The following is a 25,463-nucleotide window of genomic DNA, read 5'->3' on the forward strand; positions in this document are numbered from 1 at the left end:
TACTATGCTCAACAAGGCTCTTCACAATATGGCTCTTTAGCAATATCCCCACATTCAACAATTCTGCTCATTTACTGCCTTCTAAACATTTGGCATCTCATCCATCTCTTGAATAGGCCAAGTACTCACACTAGCTTAAGGCTATTGCATTAACCACTTCCCTTAATTGGAAATTCTCAGACCTTCACATGTTTGGTTCCTGTCCATCAATTAGATCTTAGAGAAATGCTACCTCCTCAGAGAAGACTTTTCTAAATAAAATGCTCCTACCCACTCTTGGTCACAGTGTGCCATTATTTTATCTTATTTTCTATAAAATCCTAACTAGTATCTAAATTTAGAAAGTTTGTGTATAATTTTATATTCTACCTCTTCTATCCCCAAAGTATGGGTTTCATGAGGCCAAGAAACCTACCTGCATTGTGTACAACTGTATTCCAGGCCTGGAAGACAACCTGGCACACAGCAGGTGGGTAATTTATAAATAGTTGTTGAATACATGAATTTTTTCATCATTGGTGAAATAAATAGAAGAAGACATAAATAAACGGAAAGATATCCCATGCTCATAGATAGGAAGAATTAATATTATCAGAATGACCATAGTGCCCAAAGCAATCTACAGATTCAATGTAATCCCTATCAAAATTCAGTTCAGTGAACTAGAACAAATAATCCTAAAAGCTATATGAAGCCATAAAAATACCAAATAGCCCAAGAAATCTGGAGAAAAAACAAAGCAGGACTTATTCTACTTCTTGATTTTAAACTATACTTCAAAGCTACAGTAATTAAATCAGTATGGTACTGGCACAAGAGCAGAAATATAGCCCAAAGGAACAGAATAGAGACCCCAGAAATAAACCCACATTTACATGGTCAATTACTCTATGACAAAGGAGGCAAGAATATACAATGAGAAAAAGACAGTCTCTTCAATAAATGGTGTTGGGAAAACTGGACAGCTATGTGCAAGAGAATGAAACTGAATCACTCTCTTATACTGTCCACAAAAATAAACTTAAAATGGATTAAAGACCTAAACATAAGACCTGAAATCATAAAACTCCTAAAAACATGGGCAGTAAACTTGAACATCAGCATTAGTGGGGTTTTTTTCTGGATATGTCTCCCCAGGCAAGGGAAATAAATGCAAAAATAAACAAATGGGACTACATCAAACTAAAAATCTTCTGCATAGCAAAGGAAATCATCAAAAAAACAAAAAGGCAACCTACTGTATGGGAAAATATATTTGCAAATGATCTAGCCAATAAGGGGTTAATGTCCAAAATATATAAAAGAACTCATACAACTCAACACCAGAAAAAAACAAATAGTCTGATTAAAAACATAGGCGCAGGACCTGAATAGACATTTTCCTAAAGAAGACACACAGATGGCCAAATGACACATGAAAAGATGCTCAACATCACTAATCATGAGGGAAATGCAAATCGAAACCAAATGAGATACTACCTCACATTAACAGAATGGCCGGTATCCACAAAATAAGAATTAATAAATGGTAGAGAAGATGTGGAGAAAAGGGAACCCCTGTACACTCCTGATAGGATTACAAATTGGTGCAGCCACTATGGGTAGCAGTAGGGAGGTTCCTCAAAAAACTAAAAATACAAATATGATATGACCCAGCAACTCCACTTCTGGGACTTTACCTGAAAAAAGTAAAATCACTAATCTGAAAAGATATATGTACCCCTATGTTTTTTGCAGTATTAGTTATAGTAGCTAAGATATGGAAACAACCTAAATGTCTATTGATAGATAAATGGATAAAAAACATGTGGTACATATACACAATGGAATATTACTTAGTCACAAAAAAGAATGAAATCTTGCCATTTGCAACAATATGGGTGATCCTTGAGGGCATTATGCTAAATGAAATAAGTCAGAAAGAGAAAGACAAATACCATACGGTTTCACTTATATGTGGAATCTAAAAAACAAAACAAATGAGCAAACAAAATTGAAATAGCCTCATTAACACAGAGAACAGGCTGGTGGCTGCCAAGGGGTGGGGGAGGGGGCTCGGTGAGGGGATGGGTGAAATAAATAAAGGGGGAAAAGTTAGTTAAAAATACATGAACTTTTTTATTCCAAACATTAAGTGCTTCTCTAAGTTGTTAAACAATGCAATTAGAAATCAAATAGCTTTTATATACTCATTTGCTTCCTTAAAAAAATAATTAATTATCCCTTTAGAATAGAATCAACTATAATTACAGTATTTTCATACTTCAGAAGAATCTTGGAATGAATTCATTGGAATAATGCAGGTCTAGTTGATAAATGTACTACCATCTTTACTGGTCAGAGCCAAGCTATCTGGACCAAATTAGCCCTTCATCTGGGAATTTGGCACAACTGTGGCAAGAGTTCTATAGAAAGGTTGGCATCTGAGATGTCACCGCAGTTTATCAGATCAGCTATCAAGCTGAAACTGCAAAAGCTCTCCTCACACTACTCAGCTTCACTGGAAGTAAATGAGTAACAATGACACCGATAAGACAAACAGTACTTGCTAACAGTATAAGATGAAATCCAAGAAAACACACACACACACAGAATCACCCACAGACTTTTCAGAGAAATCCACTGTTCATCATTTTGGCATATATCCTTCTAGACCATTTTTCTACACATCAAAATGCTTTCTGGTTTATTTATTTACTAAAGTGGAATTATACTGTAGATTCTGTTTGAGACTTGGTTTAACTTACCATGTCATGAGTTTATTTCCTCGTCAATAAACATTTTTTCCACAAAACATTCCATTATAATGAACATCTTCATACCTAATCTCAGCACATCTCTGACTATTTCCTTACGATAAACCCTCAGGAGTGGAATTATTAGTTCAAAAGGTAGGGTTATCTAAAAATATTTTGTCAGTTTTTAATTCATGTGATAAAATGACTTCTAGAAGGGCAGTGTCAATTTATACTCCTAATGTCAACATAAGTGAGTCCTCCCCTAAATGTCTCCCAAAACTGTCTGGATTGGTTTTACTTGCGTGCCTCTACTTCCACCCAAGGGTTTCAACAGCTCTGACAGAGCTGTATTGTTACCACTATGATCAATCCTGCATTGTGTTCGCCTCAGAAGCAATGTGGGGGGGGTGTTTTAATGTTTCTATTTGCTCGCTTGGAACAGCTAATCTGGCTCGTCTAGGGAAGTTGTAAATAGAATTCTGCTAGGGCTGGATTCAGCTGTCAGAGCAATGCCCTGAATTTCAAAAGTGGGTGGTAATTTCCATAAATACGCCACTTCAAACACATGTACTGAAGGGAGGCCAGCGTTTCACCCTCCCAAAGAGAGGAAGCAGAACTGTGGACAATTTGATACACAACAAACTTGGAGCAAAGCACACAAAAAAGGAGGCCTCAAAAATCCCAAAACACTTTACAAGGTTGGTAAAGGCCTTTTTCTATGCACGAGAGTCACTCAAAACAAATGAATGGATCCAGAAGGCTTTTCTTGAACAGCTGCCGAGAATGAAAATGTTCTATTGCAAGCAATCAATAGTGAGGGCTCTGGACTTTTATTAAGGCTGTGGTGATGTCACCAGTAATGCTATGAACTTTTCCACATTCATACAATAGATGTTCACGTGTTCAATCATTTATTTCACTGAGTGCCTGTAATTTGCCTGGCATAATGGTCTACGTTATGGACAGTGCATGGCACACTCCCTTAGCCTTGACAAGTTTGGCATAATAGAGAGTAAGCCAACAATTAGAATATAATACAGTGGTTCTCAAGCTTGGCTATCCATTAGGACTACTTGGGGAACTCAAACATCTCAGTGCCCAGCTTGTATCCCAGACCTACTTTGCCACAATGTCTGGGAGTGGGAGCCAGGCATCAGTATTAAAAAAAAAAAATTCCAAGGTCAATCCAAATTACAGCAGCTTAGGAACCACTAACATAGACAGAGAGGGCTACAAGCCTTATTCAGCCCAGAGAAATCAAGGGAGGCTTCCCAGAGGAGGTGACCAGACTGTGTTGTGAAGGATGAACTGATTTTTTTCTATTGCGTTTGGCCATTTGACTCCTCTAAATGCATAAACAAAATCCCATACAGAGATAAATAGGAAGACTTACATGTAACAAGAAATAGTCATCTTCAGAAAAATGTGCCCACTGGTGGTGAAGAATTAAATATTGCACTATATATAGTCAAATACCCCTCAAAATTGATAACCTGTAGTCCTTTCATTTCTCTGCGTGGCCTAGAACACTGAGAACAATACAAAGCAAAACAGAAAATAAAATCTCAGTGGTGCAGTCAAATTGCCAGAGCTAGCCTTGGGCAAATATGCCAAGTTCTACAATTACAACCAGGATATGGCTTCAATATAAGAGCAGATTCGTACTTTCGTCGCGACCTCTGGCCTTTTTGGTGGTGTAGTAAAGACATACTTTGGCCGAGTTTATCAGGGCTCCTCTTCTCTTTTTGTCCCCCCTCCCCCTACCCCGAGGAAGAGAGCGGATACAGGGAGGCGGGACAGCCTACGGCTCCCCTTTCACTAGTCATTTTGGGTATTTTAAGACAGCTACAGAGTGCCTGGCCATTGATCTGTTCACTGTCATCCTGTTCAAATCAATAATCTATTAGTCCCTTTAAATTAGAGTTAGATTCATCAAATGCCCTTGAGAGGCCTCAAACATTCTGTTCCTTATTCCAGGCAAGCACAATCAGTCTACGGAATGATAAAATTTTTTGCTAGAAAACTCTGCAGCCTCAGCAGACAATGTGTCCTGTATTAGCTCATTCAGCGATCTCACGCAGGCCAAAAAAGCAGTTTTTAGACTTCCCTGGGGGAAAGAGGCTTGTGTCATTCAATAAAACAACTGCACACCAGCCATCCTGATGTGATTTCAGTTTGGGGAAGCAGTCTTTGAGGAATAATTTGGATCTGCTTTTTGCCTCCTGCTTTTATTTATTCCTTGCTTACTTATTGAGCATCTCCAACAAACAGCAGCCTCCATCCCCGCTGCTAGCCAGCTGGGCGGCCTTGCTTTGTCGGAGCGTGGCTGAGGCAGGAACTTCTGCTCCTTCTGCAAGATGGGTTCTTGGCTCTGTGGGTCCCTGCCCAAAAGCAGAGTCAGCGTCAGAGGTGCTGTGGGGGCTTCTCTGCACTGCACACATGCAAAAGGAGCCAGCAAGCCAAACCTAACCTGCACTGATGGAAGCTTCTAGCCCATATTTCAAAGCTCTCCATCCTTGCTACAGAGAGGTGGTTGTCACTAAGGACAACAAAGCTCGAGTCACCTTCTTTGTAGAACAATTCATTACAGGTCTTGTTTGCCTTTAAATTAATGCTCCTCAAAGTGTGGTCCAGACCAGCAACCAGCAGCAGAATTCCTGGGGGTAGGGAGGAAGGCATTTTGCTTTAAATTAGTGATTTTTGGACCATCTATGGTAAAGGACCATTCTTCCTCCTCCACACACCCCACATACTCACGGATGGGTAAAATTAATTCAGTGAAAACAAATCCCTAGGAAAAAACATACAAATGAAATGAAGCTCTGGAAGGAAGGAATTAAGAAAGAGGATGTCAACAAAACAAGCTACAACTCAGGGAAGAAAAATAAAAGATTCATGAGACATAAAATCACTCGGTCAAATTGTTGTACATGTTCCTAAACATTTGCTCTCAATTTCTGCACTTAACTCAACGTGGACTGGCAACAGGCAGTTCTGGAACTGGCACCCGTCTGCAGATGGCATTTTGAAAAGTACCTACTTGGAACCTTTTGAACCCAGAGGTTGTTTGAAGACAAAACAAAAACAAAGGAAACGAAATCTCTACCAGCTGAGGTGGTGCAAAACTAGAATACCAGCGCTCCCAAGTGACACAGCTTTCTGAAACACTGCCAAGATGATAGGGGTTAATTCACTCCCCAAGTAAAAGCAAACAAAAAATAAAGAAAAAAATTAATACCGTTGCCTGTTAAGAGGACTTGGCACTTATGAACTTAACTCACCTGAGAAAACACAGTATAAATGTCCTGTTGTTACAACACACCTGAGTGTCATTTGAACACACAGAGAGTCTCCAACAATAGCTTCCTTCACAATTCCTAACATGCTTGGCATTTTTCTAAAGGTTAGATTAAGTACCAGATAACATTTTTAGGAGAGAGCACAGTATACTGCTTTTTTCTTCATGAGAACTAATTTACTGCTGGCTAAACCATGTTGACAGATTTCAGGATTTTATGTTGAGTCTGATTAGTTGCGGGCAGGCATCATACATTATGAAAACCCTGTCTTTTTCACTAGAAGCTTCCACGACTAAGACAGTATTTTAATGTACTCTCTGGGTAGCTGAGCCTTAAAAGAAAAAGGAGTTGTAAAGCAAAAGGCATTTCCTGCATAGCCCCGGGGGAATTCTGAGCCCCGCGCTCAGGGACCTGGTGGGAGGGAGTAATTTCATCTAATTAAGGGAGAAGAGCAAAGTGTTGCATTTGGTCAAAACATTCAGTTGGGCTTCATTTTTGTTGGCACCAAAGAGAGCCGGTCTGGATTCTTACCCCCCTTTTTCTGTGGATTCACTGCAGGACTGCAAGGCCCACAGCTCACATACATCAGGAGGAAAGTCAAAGGAAACGCCAAAGTTCAACTCAAGTACAAGTAATTAGAACCAGATTCTCCGCGGTTTGCGCTTGCGCATGCGTGTGCGAGCGCGTGTGTAGACATTTTATTAAACTATCATTTACACGCCTCCAAACCTTAAAATTGGTGGTGGGGAGGTTGCGCTCAGACCGTCGTTCATTTTATTTTCCTAACCCCCTCTTCCCGAGGGGTGGGGTGGGGGCGATCTGCTTTTAATTATCTTTAAAGAGAAACGGTTTGCTTCCAGACATTTGGGTTTTTGCAAATCCGTGAATCGCATTCTGCAATTAGGTAACTGCCCAACAAGAAAATCTCCGCTCTGAAATTACCTTGCCTCTCTCGGCTACCGGCTTTGTATCAAACAGCTCCAAGATAAGTCCCAGGTTTGGGGCAGACACGGGAGGGAGGGGCTGGGGAGAGAGGAAAACACCCTCGCGGGCTTCGGCAGCCCTGCCTCGGTAACCCGCCCGTGACCCTGCAGGGATGTGTGTTTGCCCGGGTCACCCGGGATTCCGGCCGAGGGCTGGAGCTGCGGTGTGAGAATCCCAGCTATTGACCACAGGCAACAGGTGCCGAACACAGGCGGGGACGAAAGCAGGGGTAGGGCCAGGCTTTGATTTTTGCATCCCTTAAGGAAGCCTTGCTTTTTAAAGCCTGGTCCCTGACCTGGTCGCACCTGCATCACCTGGGAGCTCGTTAAAATGAAGACTCCCAGCTCCCCGCTAGAAAGACCTGCCAGATCGAAATAGGCATTTTGAACAAACCCCCAGGTAATTCCTATGCAGAGGAACCACATATGAGCCGCCCTAACATAAAAATGTCTTGTGACTGTCCCAACCTCCCGAGGATCCCAAACGTTCTGCTGAGTCAGTCCAGCGTCAGAACCTCCCCTTCGCACAGGTCCTTACTAAAATACTCCACCTTGTTAAGTACTTAATACATTAAGATCTTCAGGCAGCGTGTATGTGTTTATGCTCACCAGAAGCCAGAAGCCCTCGTTCTCTCCCACGGAATTTTGGCAGTGGATCTTAGTTGGCAGCGGGTTCAAAGTTGCACGGGAAGAGCCTGAACTAATAGTATCTACTATTTACTGAGGCATATTGTGTGCCAGGGCCTGGGCTCGGGCTTAACGTGCATTAACTCATTTACTCCTCCCCAAAACCGCAGGGAGGGGAGGGGCCGGCAGCTCTGCACCTTCGAATTGGGAAATGTAAAAACAGGGTACTGCTCGGCGCTTTTACAAAAGAGATTTAAATGGCTCACCGTCCATTACCCTCGTTGACGTTGTTTGCTAGAAAGGTCCCTGGGTGTGGTTTGGTCAGGCCTAGTTACTCGAATTTGAGAACTGCAGAATTGTGTGCCTCCTCTGCCGTTTAATTAATTCTTGGTTATCATTTTCCAAACACTGGTCTGATTCCAGAAAACATGGTTGAATTTGACAAGATAGTTGGGGCCTTAAAAAGAGACAGATTGAGGCTCAGGATTCACAAATGGCTCTGTACTGCAGCTACACCTGCCTCGGCCCACGGCCAGCAGAAGAAATGATTCCTGGGACTGGCTTTTACCATAGGGAGTGCTGTCATATTTTCATAAGGGACCATGACATGTGCAACACCTACATTTCATTTTTATAATATGCTTTCTTGCTTCAAGGAACATTGTTGAAAATTATCTCATAGGTTGTTTGGGGTGACATTTTTAACTGATGATGTTTTATATCACTATTTTCTAGGACACATTAAGATAGCTTATGACAGGGTTCAAATAAATTCTCTCTTAAAATCACTTAGCAGGCCGACACATCTAACTACTTATTAATGATCTGAACTGAGAGGCATCAGAAATGGAATTGCATTAACGGAACAAATGCTGGAACCCGTCTGGGGAGTCATGGATAGATGAAGCTAATTGCTTTGCAATATTAAGGTCCCCCTGAAGAGTTTATCTCAATACCAAATGATTCAGTTCAATATTCCACCTCTAATCAGGATTCCCATGATTTCTAAAAAGCAATTATTGCACTAATAAATGACCTTCCATTATCTGTTCAAATTTCCTGCACATAAACTTGATTAAAACAGGAACATTGAAATGTATATCATCTCAGATATACCATTCTTTGCTTAACTCCTGTAAATACATTTGAAAATCACCTCAGAACCAGCCTTTCAGAAAAGTAATGGCAGACTACTTTTTGAGATATTGAAGGAAGATGACAATGAAATTATGCTTTATCACATGGAAGGCCTTGCCACTCTTCTGAGATGTGAGAATGTTCAAGTGAGATTAACCAGAGTTTATCCCAATCCCCTTTTCACAACAAAATGAAGCTCTGCTCACAAAGTTTTAAGTTTGCTACAAAGAAGTTTTTGGGGGTCTTATTTCTTCCGTGTATACACTCACATTTGTGGCCTCAAAATAACTTTGAAACCAATTTGATCCTCATTGTGTGGGTTTTCTAGGTTCCTAAAAAGAACTAAAACACCATGAGCCAGCAGAAAATTGCAATGTAGAAGTGATGGGAATGCCGTGAGCTTTGCCACCAGTTGAACCTGGATTTGAGCCCCTCTTCTACCACTTACTAATTTAATGGCATGGAGTTTTCTTTACTTTTCTGAGCCCTAGCATCTCCTTCATGAAAATACAGACAATCCTAAAATTCCTATTGGTGAAAGGGAGATAGTATTGCAACTTGCCTGGCACACACAGTAAGTGTTTACTGTGGTAGCCACCCCCATGTCCACCCTCTCCCCCTTCAACACACATTTCCCTGCTCTCCTCCTTAATCTAAGGTAGTGACACCAACTTTGACCCCAAAGAGACATTGTGCAATGTCTGGAGATATTCTGGCTGTCATAACTGGGGGCTGCTACAGGTATTTACTGGATAGAGATCAGGGATACTAGGAAACATTCCACAATGTCTAGGAGAGCCCCCTCTCCTCTCCTTGGAAAAAAAACCCGACACCAAATTATCTGGCCCAAATGGTAAATAGTACTTAGACTAAAAACCCTGAGCTTAGGGTAAGGATGATACTGGTGGGGACTTGAGGACAAAGAAGTGGGGCAGCAACTAAAATAACTTCCTGTGTTGAGTCCTAGAAGACAGCAGGCATAAACTCAGTTTATGCCTAACTCTGCCTCTTATTAGAGTCACTTTGCCCCTCCTGAGCCTCAGTTTCCCATCTCTGAATGCTTACTACATGGCAGGGCTTACACTCTGTAAACTACAAAACTCTAGGAAAGTATGGAAAAATAATAGCTAACACCTCATTATTAGAGTATTTGGGGGAAAGGTGCGGAAGCCATACCTTAATAATGTGATTAATATTGTTACCTTATTAGATGATAGAAACATCTCTAGAGTCTACTTAAATATTAACATTACAACAATAATAGGCAACCTTCATGGAGCGTTGCTATCGGCTTGCCCTCACCCCCCCATTCTTTCTAAGCATTTCACTTGTATTAATTCATTTGATCCCCATAATGACCCTGTGAGAGTGCTAGTGTTAGTGTTCCTTTTTTACAGGCCAGAAACTAGAGGACAGGGTGGTTAGGTAACTTGCTCAAGACCATGCAGGTGGGAACTGATAAGCAGCAAGTGGAACGTAAAACCTGCACAGAACATATTGGGCAAGACGCTGATATAGTCCCTGGCAGCAAGTTTGAGAATATATAGACTGTTTCCAAGTCAAACAGACACACCACAGTTATCCCCGCATAAGGACCAAAAGCAAAACTGGAAAACTAAAAAAGAAAGCTAAGAGGACACAAACAATGTCCTTTTTTTCTTTCCAGTCAGAGCAATAAAGCAGGAAAGTCCCCCAGAAGCAAACACGGGAATTAGAAGGTGCGCTCACACACCCAGAACCCCTCCCGCGCCGTTCCTGCCAAGAAACCAGCCCACAGAAGGCAGAATGGCAGCCACTGAAACCAAGTTTCCAAAGGCCTTTGGCGGCGCTCCAAGGGCGTGTGACTACACACTGTCAGGGGCAGTCACCCAGGCCAAAAGGGGCCTGCGCAGCCGCCTCCGGCTCGGCTGGGGGCAGGCTCTGGCTCCCCACCCCAAGCTGGTTCTCCCTGTCTTGCCAGTGGGCCATCTACGCCCCCTTAATCAAAGCTTATATGGCACAAGAATGAGACCAACACCCAGAATTCTAAAGCTGCATGACAGCTCCTCTGTCCCTGCCTACAGATTTGGAATGCTCCCAAGGGGCAGCTGAGTTACTCTCTCCCCAGGCAGACCTGGCTGGGTGGGAGGAGTGGGCAGAAGCAGAGAGGTGAGGAACATCCTTCCTGCACCTTCTGGTTGACTAATAAGAGCATTTTGTTAGTGCTGGAGACGAGCATAGCGCCTCGGTTCAAAAGGATACACTGGGTGAAAGTTACTTTAAGAGATTATTAAATTTCCACATAGAATTATTCAGATTATAGAAACACTACAATATCGGTGATTTTCTCTTTCATTCACAGTGATTTTTCAATATTTCTTGATGTGAGAGGGATGACAGTTTCCAAGTGCTTTTAGTTCTTGTAAAAGGAATTGATAAGGAAAACTTGAAAAAATGATTCAAAGAAATTAATCACCAGTCTTCCAATTGTGAGGAGGCTCCAAGGCTCAGATCTTTTTCTTTGGATATTCCTTCCATCTTCTCAGACAAGGTTGGGTATGTGATTTGTAAGCACGAACTTCTGAACCAACCCACTAGCTGTGTGACTTTGAGCAAGTTACTTAACTTCTCTGAGCTTTAGTTTCTCTGTGTACAAAATGAGAGTATACCCCTCACTGAATCATTATGAGCACTAGATGGTAAATCATTCTAAGGGGTCCTTGGCACAATCCCTTCATATGGTAATGTTACACCAGCACAATTAGCATCATGAATAAGCAAGGATCACACATGTGTTGATGAATCTCAATGTTTTTCACCTTCCCATCTTTCTTCTTCACATTAGTCTCATGTGTTATTTGCTGACCTGTACTTCCATTTTCCCTCTCAAGTTAATTGTCCCTTTTTACATAAGAGATTCTCTACAAGCTAACATGAGCTGTGTCAGCTTTGTGTCTTTATGCTCTTCTCAACTGCCCCTTCCTTCCCAGCCCCTCAATTAATCCAAAGTATGGTAACAGTCTTCTCATGGGCTTCCCAGCTCCTCCTCGCTCCATGTGCACAGAACCCTCAGGAACAGCCTCTGTAAAAACACCTCTCTATCCTGGTGATCTCTCACTGAGAGCCTTCCACAGCTGCGGCTGACATCTGGCTGCTGACAAATCTTTACAGGGCACCTGACAGGGCCAGGCACCAGGCTAAATTGCTAGGTTATAAAGAAGTTAGAAGGCACTGTTTTTGGCCCATGTAAATGGACAACTAAATATACCCCAAATGGGCCCAACTGGAGGAAGGATCCAATGGCTGTCCAAGACTGCCACAATATGGCATATTGTTAGCACACACAAACTTCAGCTGTGTTGCCTTTAAATATTCAATGTTTAAAAGAGTGCCTGGAAATACAGCAGGAGTCCAGTAAGTGTTGGTTGAAAAAATAAATGAGTGAAAGAATGAAATCTGCATAGAAATCCTTATACACATGATCATTTCAGCCAATTCAGCAAAATCTGCCAACAGTGCTGGACGACTTGAGGTTTGTTTTCACTCATGTTCCCCTACTTGCTCTCTCATGACAAAGGGGTGAAGAGCTGGGTTTATCATCATTATCAATTCTTTTAATCTCCATCCTTCACAGTGGGAAACTGAAGTTTAGAGAAGTTAAATGACTTGGCCAAGATCACACACAGCTAGGAAATGGCTTGATCCAGCACTGGCCCCCTGAATCCACATACAACAGTACTATGTATGAGAAGCAGAACAGTCATTTCTATTCTAAGTCCTCTTACTCATGTTTTAATGTTTTAAGACAAGGTCAGCAAATTTCCTCTTCAAAGAGCCGGAGAGTAAATAGTTGGTGCTTTGTGGGCCACATAGTTTTTCTCACGGTGACTCAACTCTGCCATGGTACAGGGAAAGAAGCTACAGTCAAGATGTAAATGAATTGTTCCAATAAAACTTTATTTAAAAAGACAAACTATAGGCCAGATTTGGCTCAGTGTCCTGACCCCTGCTTTAAGATAAAGTAAATTAAAACTATTCCTTTGTAAAGTGATTGCACATTATTATAAAACCCATGCTTTGCTTCCAGGGTAAAGATAGAGTGAGAGCGCCATATGTCACAGAGATGCGGGAAATTTTTAAGATGCTAATGCTAGAGTGTACACATTATTTATATACACTATAAATGTGTAAGGTCTGCCCATTTCCTTCAAAACTAATCTCATGTATACATTTTTATTAGTTAGGGAGGTCAATATGTGGATCATAAATACATTTTAAAATTCCTTCCTACATATTCTGTCTATTGGGATTATTTATCATGCGTTGTTCCCTGGCCTGGAGCCAGTCAGAATATGGGAGTTTTAATACCTTTAATCCATTACATGGTTTTTTTAGAGCTCCATAAGAAAATAAAAGGCACTCTCATGGTCATATATGCAATAAACCTAATATGCCACTTAATATTTCATGTCCCATTTTATATTTCAGTTGTGATGCTTTCCAGCTTTCAACATGGAAAATGACATAATTTCAGCCATCTTTTCACTCCAATTTTTTTGTTTGTTTGTTTAGAGAACTCCTGACACTTCATAAGCAATAAATCTCACAGTGGACTCTGAGGGGTGATTATTATTGCTCCCCAATACTCTGAATAAGTATTGAAATATTTTTTCACTGCATATGCCACCTGGTTTATGGTGATGTGAACTAGTCATGTTTATTTTTATTAGGCTATGTTACCTTATACTGAAAGAGGTATGAATTTATTTCTACAGTTAGTATGATGGGTGGTCTCTGAAGATGACCTGTCAATGAACCCCACCTCCAGGGATCCACACCAATGTGCAGGCCTTCCCCTTGAATCTGTGATGGTGTGTGAATTGAGATGTGATGGTGATTTTTTTTTTTAAGATCAACAGAATGTGGCAAGAGTAATACGTGTTATACATGAGGCTGGATCATAAGAATCCTTGCAGCTTCCAACTAGTTTTTTTGAATGTTTATGCTGGAAGAAGCTATGTCAAGAGACCACCATGCTTGTAAGGGAGCCCATGCCAGCAGAGGAGGCCGTGTGGAGGGACAGAGATGCTCGGCCAGCCTCCAGCTGCTCCAGAACTCTCAGGGTACTGGACATGAGAATGGAGATGCCACTTGAATATCCAGTTAGTCAAGCCTGAGATGAGTCCAGCCCCAGGGCCAGCTGACGGCAGCCACATGAAAAAATGCCAAGTGAGACAGAACCTTGAAGGTTAGTAATAAATAGTGTTTTAAGTCACTAAATTTTGGGTTGGTTTGTTATGTAGCAATATATAACACAGATTAATTCTAGTTATTATTAACTGAAGATTATTTAGCTGGAACCATAAAGAACCTGTGGAAAGGGCTCACCTCAATGTTTTTAGAATCTGGTAGACAGTAATTTGACATCACATGCAATGTCCAAGCTTTGTGTGCTTTCCTGCCTATAAAAAGAGCATTGGAATAATTCCATCTAAAAATAATTAAGAGACTCTACATAAAAAGGAGTACGATAATTGCTCAGCTATAAATTTCAAAACTGTAATGATTAAAGTATCATGGAAGAAGGCTCTCAGAAAATAAAAGCCAACTGTAATGCAATAGGTCTTTTTTTTCTCAAATTGCTCATAAAACTCATTCATACCCACCTGAGCCCACATGTGAACACCACCTGCCTGTCACCTATACATGCCCACTTTTGAGATGCAGGTGTCTGCTTATAGGATCGTTGTGTTTTTATTTGTTGCTCCAGGGGACGGCCTGAATTCTCCTCCCCACACTGGACATTGCAATTCAAAATAATAGCAAACGACCTGCAGGTAATGGGCCATAATGCTCACTTGATAACCACTAAAGTAGGGCTTAGATCCCTTGCTCTCTGTTACCTTTCACGAAACATCTGTTTCATATGAGCCAGTTAAAAGTGCGTACATCTGTAAATAATAAGCCTGTGTGTGCACATAACTTAATGAATTAGGACATAAAAAGGAATTGAACAGTAGGGGCACAGCAATTAGAGTAACTGCCCGTTTTGTTAGAAATGTATTGTTTCCAGCCTTCGCTTGGAAACCCTTTTATTATCTGTGGGTTCTGAGGCTTCCAATCCTCGTAGCTCCTCCTCCCCGCAAAGCAAAGAGGCGTTTACTTTGTGTAGTTGGAAACCCAGCCACCACACTTAGGTGGGAACTTTCATCCCACTTTCTCCTACTTGGGAGATCTGAGCTGGGGACCTGGACCTCCTGTGCCTGGGAACTTTCATCTGTAAAATGGAGCAATAGCAGCGCTTTCCTCTTCAGGCTGTTATGAGGATTAGCTGAAAGAATTCATTTTGCACATGTGGTAGATCATAGTCATGAATAATAATTTATAAATATTATTAAATAGTAATAATTTAATAAATATTCATTATGACAATGGTGATTATTTTATTACACTAAAACTCAATCACCATTTGAAACCATTCAGGGAAGGCGGGGACACGAACCTTGCTCCAAAAGTTTCTCTTGATTGTTGATTTGGCCTTATTTCTATTTACTTTCTTTACACCATGTCTAGGGATGGGCAATGAAAAGGGAGAAAGAGTGGTAACATCCTGTTGAACAGGAAGCATTATCAGAAAATCTATTCCTGGGTTATCAGTGAATGCCAGAAGCCCAAGAAAATATCTCATACTCGTATTTCAGGCCAGTTCTCCAGCTAACATATTTATAAGGCTTGCCACAACAGCCGGGGTGAACCGCCCAAGCTCTGACAGATCTCTCAAGCTTGCTTCAGCTGTTTTGAGTGACCCCAACATACACAGTGACAAAAAAGCACTGACCACTTGAAATGTATTCAGCATATTTCCTGAGCACCTACTGTGTGCCAGGGACTGGGTTACCAAGCAGAGCACACATATGAGTGGCAGTGGGTGCCTGTGGGAGAGAAAGTGTGGCGTTTTCTAGAACATACACTGAGTCTGTATTCCACAAAGCATGGCCTGTTCCCCTCTGCTTTCCTGAAGCTCAAGATGTTTAAGCTGAGTTGAAAGTAGCTTGAAAATGTTGGAAGATAATCTGTGTCCATTTGAAACCCAAGCAGGCATGCAGCACAGGAATAGAATTTGTTTGCCACCAGAATATGATCACTACAAGGAACATAATTTAAGTCCAGCCCACAGGGATTCTGTGAAAATCTTGGTTTAGCTCTGCAAAATAAATGTTAGCAAAATAAGTAATAAGTATTTGCCAGGCCCCAGGAAAAACAGTTCCACCCAGAAAGAAAACAACTTAAACAATGACTGAAATCACCACCCTACAGAATTCTGTTTACATTCTCCTGCAGTCTATTTACCCTCTATATAAGAGATAATTAGAACTCCTTAATAGCAGTAGGAAAGAATAAAGGCTAAAGGAAAAAGGAAATAGAGTGAACAAATATTGAAAAAATATTAATAGCTATAGTATATAGAGCTGCATTGTTCAATATAGTAGCTACCAGCCATATGTGACTACTGAAAGATAAATACATTAAAATTAAATAAAATTAAACATTCAGTTGCTCAGACACTTTGGCAACATTTCAAGTGCTTGACAGCCACACATGGTGAGCAACTACTGTATTGGACAACAGAATTATAGATCATTTCCATCAGTGTAGAAACTTCTGTTGGACAGTGCTGGTATCAAATACATCACGGGGTGGTGTGCTTGGACTTACCTGTTGATTCAACCATAGTTAACTGAGTCTTGACCAAGTACCAAGTACTGTACTAGGACTGGAAAAACAGAAGTTAAGGACGCTATAACTGACCTCAAAGACTTCCCAGGTTAGTAAGGGGATCCAATCAGTAACACAAAACAACACACGCACACACACACAGGAGAAATGGATAAAAACAAAGCTGGTGACTTTAATGGTAGATAGGATGGTGGGTATCCCATTGTTCCCTGTAAAATTCTTCCAGGTTTTCTACATTTGAAAATAATTCATAAGAAAGTATGGGGGTAGATCTGTTTAATGAGTTAAATCAGATACTTTAACTACACTCTCTTTTATAAGGCTATGAGAAGCTTGCAAGGTAAGCATTATGGATCCCTTCTACAGATGAAAACAACCAAAGCAACTTGGCACTCCAGCTCCCACAGATGAGGATGTGCGTGCAGAGCGTCCAGCTCCCTGCACACTGCATAGCACCCCGTGGTACACTCTGAACACGCGGTACCATCGTACAGGTCTAGATCGGCTTCCATCCAGAACCCACGACATGACCTCCAGCGAGCCACTTCAATTCACCCGTCTAGCTCTGTCTCCTAAATATGTAATTCAACAACAGCTAGATTTCAAATAAAGTGAAGACACAAGAATGCTGCTTAACTAAGAGGTACCACCTACTGGGAACAATTAGTACCCATCTTAGATGAGGATCATGAGTGAACCAGCATAACTTGTGAAACCTTATTTCTCCTCTCTCCCCTTCCTGTGATTCCTCTATAAATACAAGAGTAATCCTGACCCCAGCTCCTGCGAGCTGTAAAAGGACTAGGTCAGCGCAGACTCCCAACAAACAGGATGGAAAACAGAAGAACAAAAGAGTAAAACAGCCTTGGTGTTTTCTACAACATAATAGGCTGTGGCTTCCCTTAGAGGAATAATGATATCAGAGGAATAATGTGAGTGGGGTTCCTCACCTCTATTTTCTGCATTTCCCCAAAACCAAAATACCCCATGGAGAAAAGCCCTTCTGGGATCAGAAGCCCAGCTCTACAACCCCACTCTCTGTGTGACCTCAGTCAAGTCACACACCTTCTCTGAGCTGCAACTTTGTCTTCTGAGAAATGAGGCTAATCATACCTTCCTCATAGGAGTGTTTGTAAGGGTTCACTGGGAACAATATACACAGTCCTAGAGTAGAATTCCCTGACATATTTAACCAGCCAAAAAAACAAACTATAAACCCCACAACAGTTCTTCGACACAGTCTCTCTTGTCAGAAGACAAATCATTCCTCTCTGATAAGAGGGTACATATGTAAGGATATGGTGATGAAAGATGGCAGCATATTCTTTGTCACTGCCCCACTCAGACATAGGTTTACTGACTGGGGCTGGTCTGTGACAGCTTAACCAAGGGAATGTGCTGAAGGTGATGCCATGTCAGCTCTGGATGTTGCCTTTAAGAGGCCTGTGTGCTGCCACTTGCTCCCTCAGAACATCGCTGCCAGGCTGTGAGCAGCGCGGGCCACATGCAGGTACTCCAGTCTCCCAGTCCTGGCAGAGCTCTCTGGCAACACCCGCAGTCGACTGCCAGCCTTGGGAATAAGCCTTCCTGCACCTCCAGCCCAGGGCAGCCTGGGACGATGCAGCCTTTTCTGGCATCATGAAGAGCAGAAGATCTGCCCGGCTGAGCCCAGTCCATCCACAGAATAATGAGATAATAAATTCTTACACTACTACTTTGGGGGTCAGGTGGTTACACAGTAATAAGTCACAGAAACAATCAAAGACATAAGTGATTTTTAAAAATCTAATCTAATCAGACTTAAGTCAAAAAGAATGTTATTTAACAAACACTCCAGAAACATCAATAGGAGAGTCTTGAAGATGCAAGTTTGGCAGGTAGACACTGATCCCACTGCTGAAGATAAGTTTAAAATACCGCTTTATAAAACACATTTAGAAATTACCTATGAGGCCGACATACAGAAAAATGTCACTCTCGTACCTTGGGACAAAAATGTGTAACCCACTTGATCTCCACCCCGTGCACCAGCTATGGTTCTCAGTGGCTTTTAGGTCTTTCCATAATCAAACTCAGGTTCAAACTGCCGAGGACATTCTTGTGTTTGTGTTTGTGTTATGAAAATTGTGTCACACTGACTGTGAGTCCAGAGAGAGCCTGGACAGCGTCAGATTCATCTCCATGTCCCCCACAGAACACAAAAGGGGGCCTGAATGTGGCAAACACCTGCATGCTGTTTGTTGATTGGAACGCTGCAAGATCTAATCCTTCAGTGCGAGATAAAAACATACAGCATCCCAACAGCATCTCTGGGCGAAGTGCACTGTGGCAACTTCGGAGGGGACAATGCTCACTTGTAAAAGTCAATCATTTGCACTATATCTTGGGGTTTGGCAAACGGACACCACCGATGCAGTACCACAGTGCTATCCAGAGTGACAGGCAGGAAGGACTGTCACCTGAGTTAGGAGCCACAGAGGAACCATTTCATGTAGGAAAAGAGGCATCAACAAAAGAATGCTGCTCACTATCAGCAAAACCACATAAGCCACTGGTGTCCCGAGGACTTCAGAGGGCTCTCCTCAGTGACTTCAGTGTGCTTTCTGGGCGAGAAGAGAACCCTCATTGACGTTACCTCTAGTCTTTCTATAAAGGCTGCAATGTAGACACTGTTATTGCCATTTCATAGCTGCAGAAATTGATCCTGTGTCCAGTCAGGCTAGTCCCGTGATGTCAGCCCACCAGGCAGGGACAGGAAACACGGCGGGGAGACGCATGGGGTCATGTATATGACTAGGGAGTGCGAGGAAGCTACAGTCAAACCCAGAGAGTGACAACTTTCCACCACCTCTGAAGGCAAGAAAATCATCACACCCTCTCCTCTGGAGAGCTCTCCAGGCACAGAGGGTAGGATAACCTCGCATGAGGGGGGGCGACGTCTGCCCATCAGCAGCCCAGAACGGATTTCTAGAAACTCAACGTCCAAGTAGCAGAGACATGATGCCCTGATTACCTGCATCCTCCAACTTCTACAGCCAGTCCAAACCTTCTCATCCTATTTCTAGTTCCTATTGTTTCTTCTGATAAGCAGGGCCCCAGTGAACAATTAAAGCTTTCAATAAATAATCTCTAAGCACATTCATTTGATTGACTGTTATTTGATATAGCAGTTAGTTTCAATGGGGCAGTTAATATTGATCACATAAAGTACTCCAGACCAACATGAAACAGTTCCAGAACTCCATGGATTATTACCCTTTATCTGCCAGTCATCTGGGTTACTTGTAATGGTCACGGAATTTAAAATCAATAATAACAATTAGTGTTCTGTACACCAAAACGGATGAATCATGTGAAATGGGTTTTCATATAAAATCCAGGGTAAAGCAGTCCATAGCATGGAAAAAAGCTCTCTGAATGACCAGGACACGTTTGGCAAGGAATGGCAGGCAAGTCTTCAAAACAGGCAGCAAGAGAGAAAGAAAGGTATTCAGGAGAAGATGCGGCCATAAAAACACATGTGCAACCCCTGACAGTCTTAATACAAAAAGATGAAGCGTAAAAGATAAAAGTGATCAAAATGTGTGGGAACAACCGTAGTAAAACTAATGGGACTGGCAATTTACTTCCTCTGAGATGTGCTTCTAGCTACCTTTTTCGGCTTCTGATTCATAGGCATTAATTGTGATTTTTTTGTAATGAAATGGCAACAGCGATATTTCAGCTCCACGGCACCACTACTGTAATTGCTGGATAATTAAAATGCAAAGCAACAGAGAAAATGTTTCATCATTAAACTGTAACCAGCGCACTCTGTGAAATCATCCATCCCTAAGACTTGTTTTTCATCAATTATTTGTTATTTATCTGATGTAAATATAAGAAGGACTAATTAAAATGTGTGCTTTTTATATAGTGTCTTGTCATTAAGGCCAATGAAAGCATTCTGAGGCCTATAATGAAATAATTATGTTTGCCTTTAAGAATTCTCCTCAATAGCACATGGCAGTACTGAGCTAAATTAAAACATCAGGAACTAAATTTCGCTTGCCTCCATTTCCATTTTAGCTAATTATATCCCCAAGCTTTCCAATAGACCAGACCCTAAAACATCTTTTGAAGCTTCAAAAAGCCTTCCACTCTCAGCTTCTTCATAATTATGGACTTTGATGACAAGACAAAGGTACTACAGCCCCCAAAGCTTTACTATTTTTGAGAAGAGGTATTTGTTATCTGAGTTCCTCATTTGCTCTGGAAATTACAGAAATATGGAGATAAATATGATCCCCATCTTTTCCCAGTTACCTGAGGTCCTCATTTTATCTGGCTGTACCTACATCATTACTTCTACAGTATTTTGAATTCAGCTGTTTTTCTTTTTCTGATTCGGTAAAATATCATCTATGCCAAACAGGAACTGATTAGTAAACAACAAAAACAACAAAAAACAAACATTTCACTGTATCTGAGTCACATTAGGGGACTCATTCCTTAGTCAACCCTAAACCTAAAAAAAGAAAAGGAGCAATCTTTAACAGTGGATAGAGACCCTATGAACTTGAAAAAATAAAATAGGGCTCTTTCCTTTGAATTTCTCCTTCTTCAAACCTCTAACTGGAAATGCTTGAGAAGGCGAAAAGTAATTTGAGTTTAAAGAGAAGAGGAAGGCAGAAAGGGGAGGAAGACCTCTGAGCTGTTTTCAGAGCTGGTGGCAAATGGAATGGCTTTCCCAATGCTGTCATACGAAGCCAGCGGGAGTGGGAACTTGGTACTCAGAAAAGTAAACAGGGGTACCAGGGATCCCCCTAAGTTACTCTTTGTTCTCCTTTGAGAAATCTCCTTTTGGGAGTGAGGGATATTGTCACCCACTATCATCCCCGCTAAAACTAGCTCCCTTCTCCTTGTCTGCCTGGTTCACTTCTGAGCTGCAGGGAGGCCTGGAGACTCCTGGAATCCATGTGCCCTGAACTGGAGGAAATGCTTGGCCAGGCTGAGTTGCCTGGCTGACGTCAGTTCCTGTTATCCGGCCTTTTTGTGCGGGGGACCAAGAGCCTTATCTTAATAAATGGCCCCCATTTCGGTCCCCATCCTGCCAGGCCTGAGAAAGAGCAAGTCAGCAGTTCCATTGCCTGTTTGAATTCCTTTCAAGACGCTCTGAAAGCTCAAGATAGGTAATACAATACCTGCAGACCCACCCTCTACTGCTTCCTAGGTAGACAGAACTTTTGTAACTTTATTCTTTATTCATTTAGGGGGTTTGGGGATGTGGGATGGGACAGGAATCATTCTAACTAATAATGAAGTAAGGAAGCCAGGAAGGAAAAGAGAATTCAGGGCAACATATTGACTGATGAGGTTGTGTTATTAGATCTTACAGGTGGGGCAGGTTATCTCATCTCCTATTTAACAAAAGGTACTTAGGCCAAGCCACTTACAGACAGGTACTGATAACTCTGAAACCTGAGTTAACTCTGCTCTCCTCTCTCCATCACCCCCAATTCCAGTTTTTTAAGAAGCTGGCCAAGAACTGATACAGATTTGTTCATAGTCATTTAATTTAACAATTCTGCCCCTTCCCAATCTCAGTACACTCCCCCAATCCCAATAAACACACACGCACACACACGTGCTGGAGTCAGAACCCCGGTCCTAATATTTACATCCATTTTGCAAAGGATGCCTTCTATTTACAGATACACAGTTTGCCACAAAAGGAATTGCCGTTCAAGAGAATGGCCCAGAAACACAAGGCGATCTTCACTCATAATGGAAAAATTAAGCTGTGAGCACCCTAGTTATACTGACTACAGAATCCAAACAAAGACTTTCTGTGCCACTCCTGGGTTCAAGGAGCAGCCTAGGAAATGTCGTCATATTGAAATATCTGGCATATTTCAATGATTTATATGGGAATTGTGGCAGTATATTTGAAAGTGGGTTATTCTAGAAAATCAGAGATGTGTGATTGCCATAACTACCCTGTAATTTGAAAGGCAAGATTCTACATTAATATGTGTTGGAAAGGTTTTTAGCTAAGATTTCTCTGATTAATCTTCATCAAAACCTCCCATTTCTGAAATAATCTATTTAATTGATAGTTAACTGAATTTATATTAGAACATTAAAGTATAAAAATGTCATATAAGGATAAATGTATTGGCACTTACATATAATTCAAACTGTATAGAAGATTCTTTTTTAGATGCTCTAAAATGAACACTGCATTTATTGTTTGATAAATCCTGTGTGACATGAAAAGAGTTTCATATTTGACATCTCATTTTTTATCTGCCTCTTCCTTCCACAGGGTAGCTTTCTAAGTTAAAAGTTCCCAGACTTTAAAAAAATATTTTTAAAATTATTTTAAAGATTATAAATTTCTTGAGAGCAGATTATCATCTTTATCATTTATCATGCACTTTCCTTCAGAGATAGTTTATGGATGCTTGTGGAATGTATAAAAGAGAAAACAGTAAGGTTGCCCCGCGTTTTCAGCCATCTCGGGGGCTTAACATATTGAAGGTGAATTACAAGCATCTTAAATTCAGAAGAACTTTCGTTGACTTTTACTCTTTAAAGAAAAGTTCATGACAATACTAACCAGGTTATATACTGTCCCACTCACCCAGGCTTCCAGAACTGAGAAGAAACCTTCTGATTCAAGTCAGCTAACCTATCAGAAATTTCCATTCTGGTCATCTATCTAGTAAGGAAAAAAAAGAAGGCTGGTTCCAATGCGACAGCTTTGCGTTTGGGCTGGTGAATCAAATCCTAACTAGAGCTTGCAAATCAATTCCATAGCAGAAACTTAAGTAGACAGATGCCCTCTTCTCCTACTGTGTTAATTTCGGGAATCTACCTTTCTCTGGTGATAAAATCTAAACTCAGGCATTTTTCTTTCTAAGTTGCACTTCCATACTTTCCTACCCAGGGTACCAAGTTATCTGAATATTTACAAAATTTTAGTATTTCTTGTTTTTTTTTTTCTACTGGACACAAGGAAAACTTCATGAATCTTCCGTTTATTTTTAAACAACCCTGTCCTGTACTCTCTGAGACTTAAGCAAAAGTCCCTTTTCTTTCTTCTTACGGATGGTATTAGTTACCACTGTCATGTGGCCGAGAAGCAGAAAATTATGTCCTACTTTAGAAAAACAATTGAGCCTTTTCACTGAAATATTTATTCAAAACCCCATTCAGTTCATACGGTGGCTGTCAGTCTTTATTTAGTCTCTCTTTCAGAGGGTATCTTTGATTTTGCCACTTTGACCCCAATTTATATCTCACTAGGAGAGGATTTAGATACTGTTTAAGACTTAAAATTCAGGTCCCGGTTTAGAGAAGGGGGCTTTTTCATTCCTTAATCACACATCGCTACTGTTTTTTTAAAACATTATTTCTCTTCATTAATGAGCAAAATAATGTGCCAAAAGAATTTTTTTTTTCTTTTGGTGGGTTGAGTAGGGAGAAGACAGGGAAAAGGGCCAACAAGTTGTCACACTCATGATTTCACCAAAATCAACTATATTTAGACCACAAATATTAGGATTTATCCAATGCCCACCGAGCAATTAATGCTGCAAACATCTGGAACAGCTGAAAACCAGATAATCCAGGAGGCAATTTAACAAAAATTTAGAGACTCTGATACCTTCCATGGGCAGTCTTAAGTCATATTATTTATACTACATTCCCTTAGTAGCCCAATGATCCTGACTTTGAATTTTAATAACAAGCAATTTACAGGCCCTACATCACTGGCAGCTGGTTGGAATATCGTTTTTCTGTCTTTAAAATTAAAAAGGAAAATAAGGATATTTCTAACACCTTTCAAAGAAAGCTTCTTCAGTGTTTTATGTTCAAAGAGTTTACTTTAATTGCTACACACACACACACCATAAAAAAATAAGTAGGATCTCAAGGCAGAAAACAGTTTGGGTTGGAATTTAGTATGATTTTTTTCCCCTCCTTGCCCGCTGTTTCCTCTGTGCTAAGAGCGCAAACAGATCTGCTTCTCGTCAAAACAGTCATTAAGTAAAATGGAAAAGGTTGTGGTTTTTCTCTTCTTGTACAAACGTAGCCCTAATGCTTTTATTTCAGAAGACTTAAGTGGCTATGCCAAGGCCGAACCAAGCACCAAAAATTCTAACTACTGTCTGCGTACATTTGTTAGCATTCTTATTAATGCTTAAAAACTTAAAGTCGCTTGAGCAACTAAACTGACTGGTCATAGAGTGGTTTATGGAGGATAAAACAACTCTGCAGTGGCATAAAACAATATTGGCATTTTATTAATTTAACCTCCAAGTTGGGGTTTGGGATTCAAGCCCTTGTGAAGTTGGCCACAATAAGCGCTAATTGCCCTGCTTACAAAAATAACACACAGGAATTTCTGAAATCCCTTTGTCAAAAGCCTTTATTTACTTTTTCTAATGCAAGTTTCTTTGATTAGCTGAACTTTGCTGTTATCAACACTTCTTGCTTATCGGCAGGCCCTAGGCGAATGACACATTCACCACTAGCTCTCCCTAGATAAGGCAAATCCCTTGTTTAACTTGTTCAAGAACAAACAAAGCTTTTCCCTCTACTCCTACATCTTAATAGGCATGTTTGGAGGGTTAATTACAAAAGGGAGAATGTCTACTTGTAAAAGCTCTATTAGGTCTAATAGCTTTCCACCAAGGTCTTGGCATGTTTCCCCACTTGGTGAAAAAGTATGTTTCATTAGAACTCTCTCGTGCAAGAAAAAAGTTTTCAAGAGCCGCAGCTCCCTGAGATCACAAAAGAAATTGTTCGTACTGTTTTAATTGCTACATAGAGGGGAGGGCAGGTCTAAAAGATATGTTAGTGGGTTGGAAAATTATTTTGGAACACTCAGTTTCTTGGAGTTTTCTGGAAAGAAAATATGACAGGGGGAAAGAAAAGGCATTTGGGGAGCAGCTGAAGATTAAGACACCTTCTGA

General features: G+C 41.0%; 1 protein-coding gene across 7 annotated transcripts in view; it reads right to left on the reverse strand.

Annotated features, from left to right (window-relative positions):
• The window catches only part of RARB (retinoic acid receptor beta), a 708,617-nt gene that overhangs the window by 139,049 nt on the left and 544,105 nt on the right, over nt 1-25,463 (reverse strand). The window contains exon 1 of one of the 7 annotated variants that reach the window (XM_036886170.2): nt 7,630-7,732. The exons of 4 other annotated variants lie outside the window; for them this stretch is intronic. The gene's annotated coding sequence lies outside the window, so the exon portion shown is untranslated. Of the gene's footprint in view, nt 1-6,568; nt 6,586-6,979; nt 7,209-7,629; nt 7,733-25,463 lie in introns of those variants that run through there. 2 more of the 7 variants (XM_036886168.2, XM_057491948.1) reach the window with 2 other exon arrangements.

Source organism: Manis pentadactyla, chromosome 14 (assembly GCF_030020395.1).
Source record: "Manis pentadactyla isolate mManPen7 chromosome 14, mManPen7.hap1, whole genome shotgun sequence".
In the NCBI taxonomy this organism is placed as follows: Eukaryota; Metazoa; Chordata; class Mammalia; order Pholidota; family Manidae; genus Manis; species Manis pentadactyla.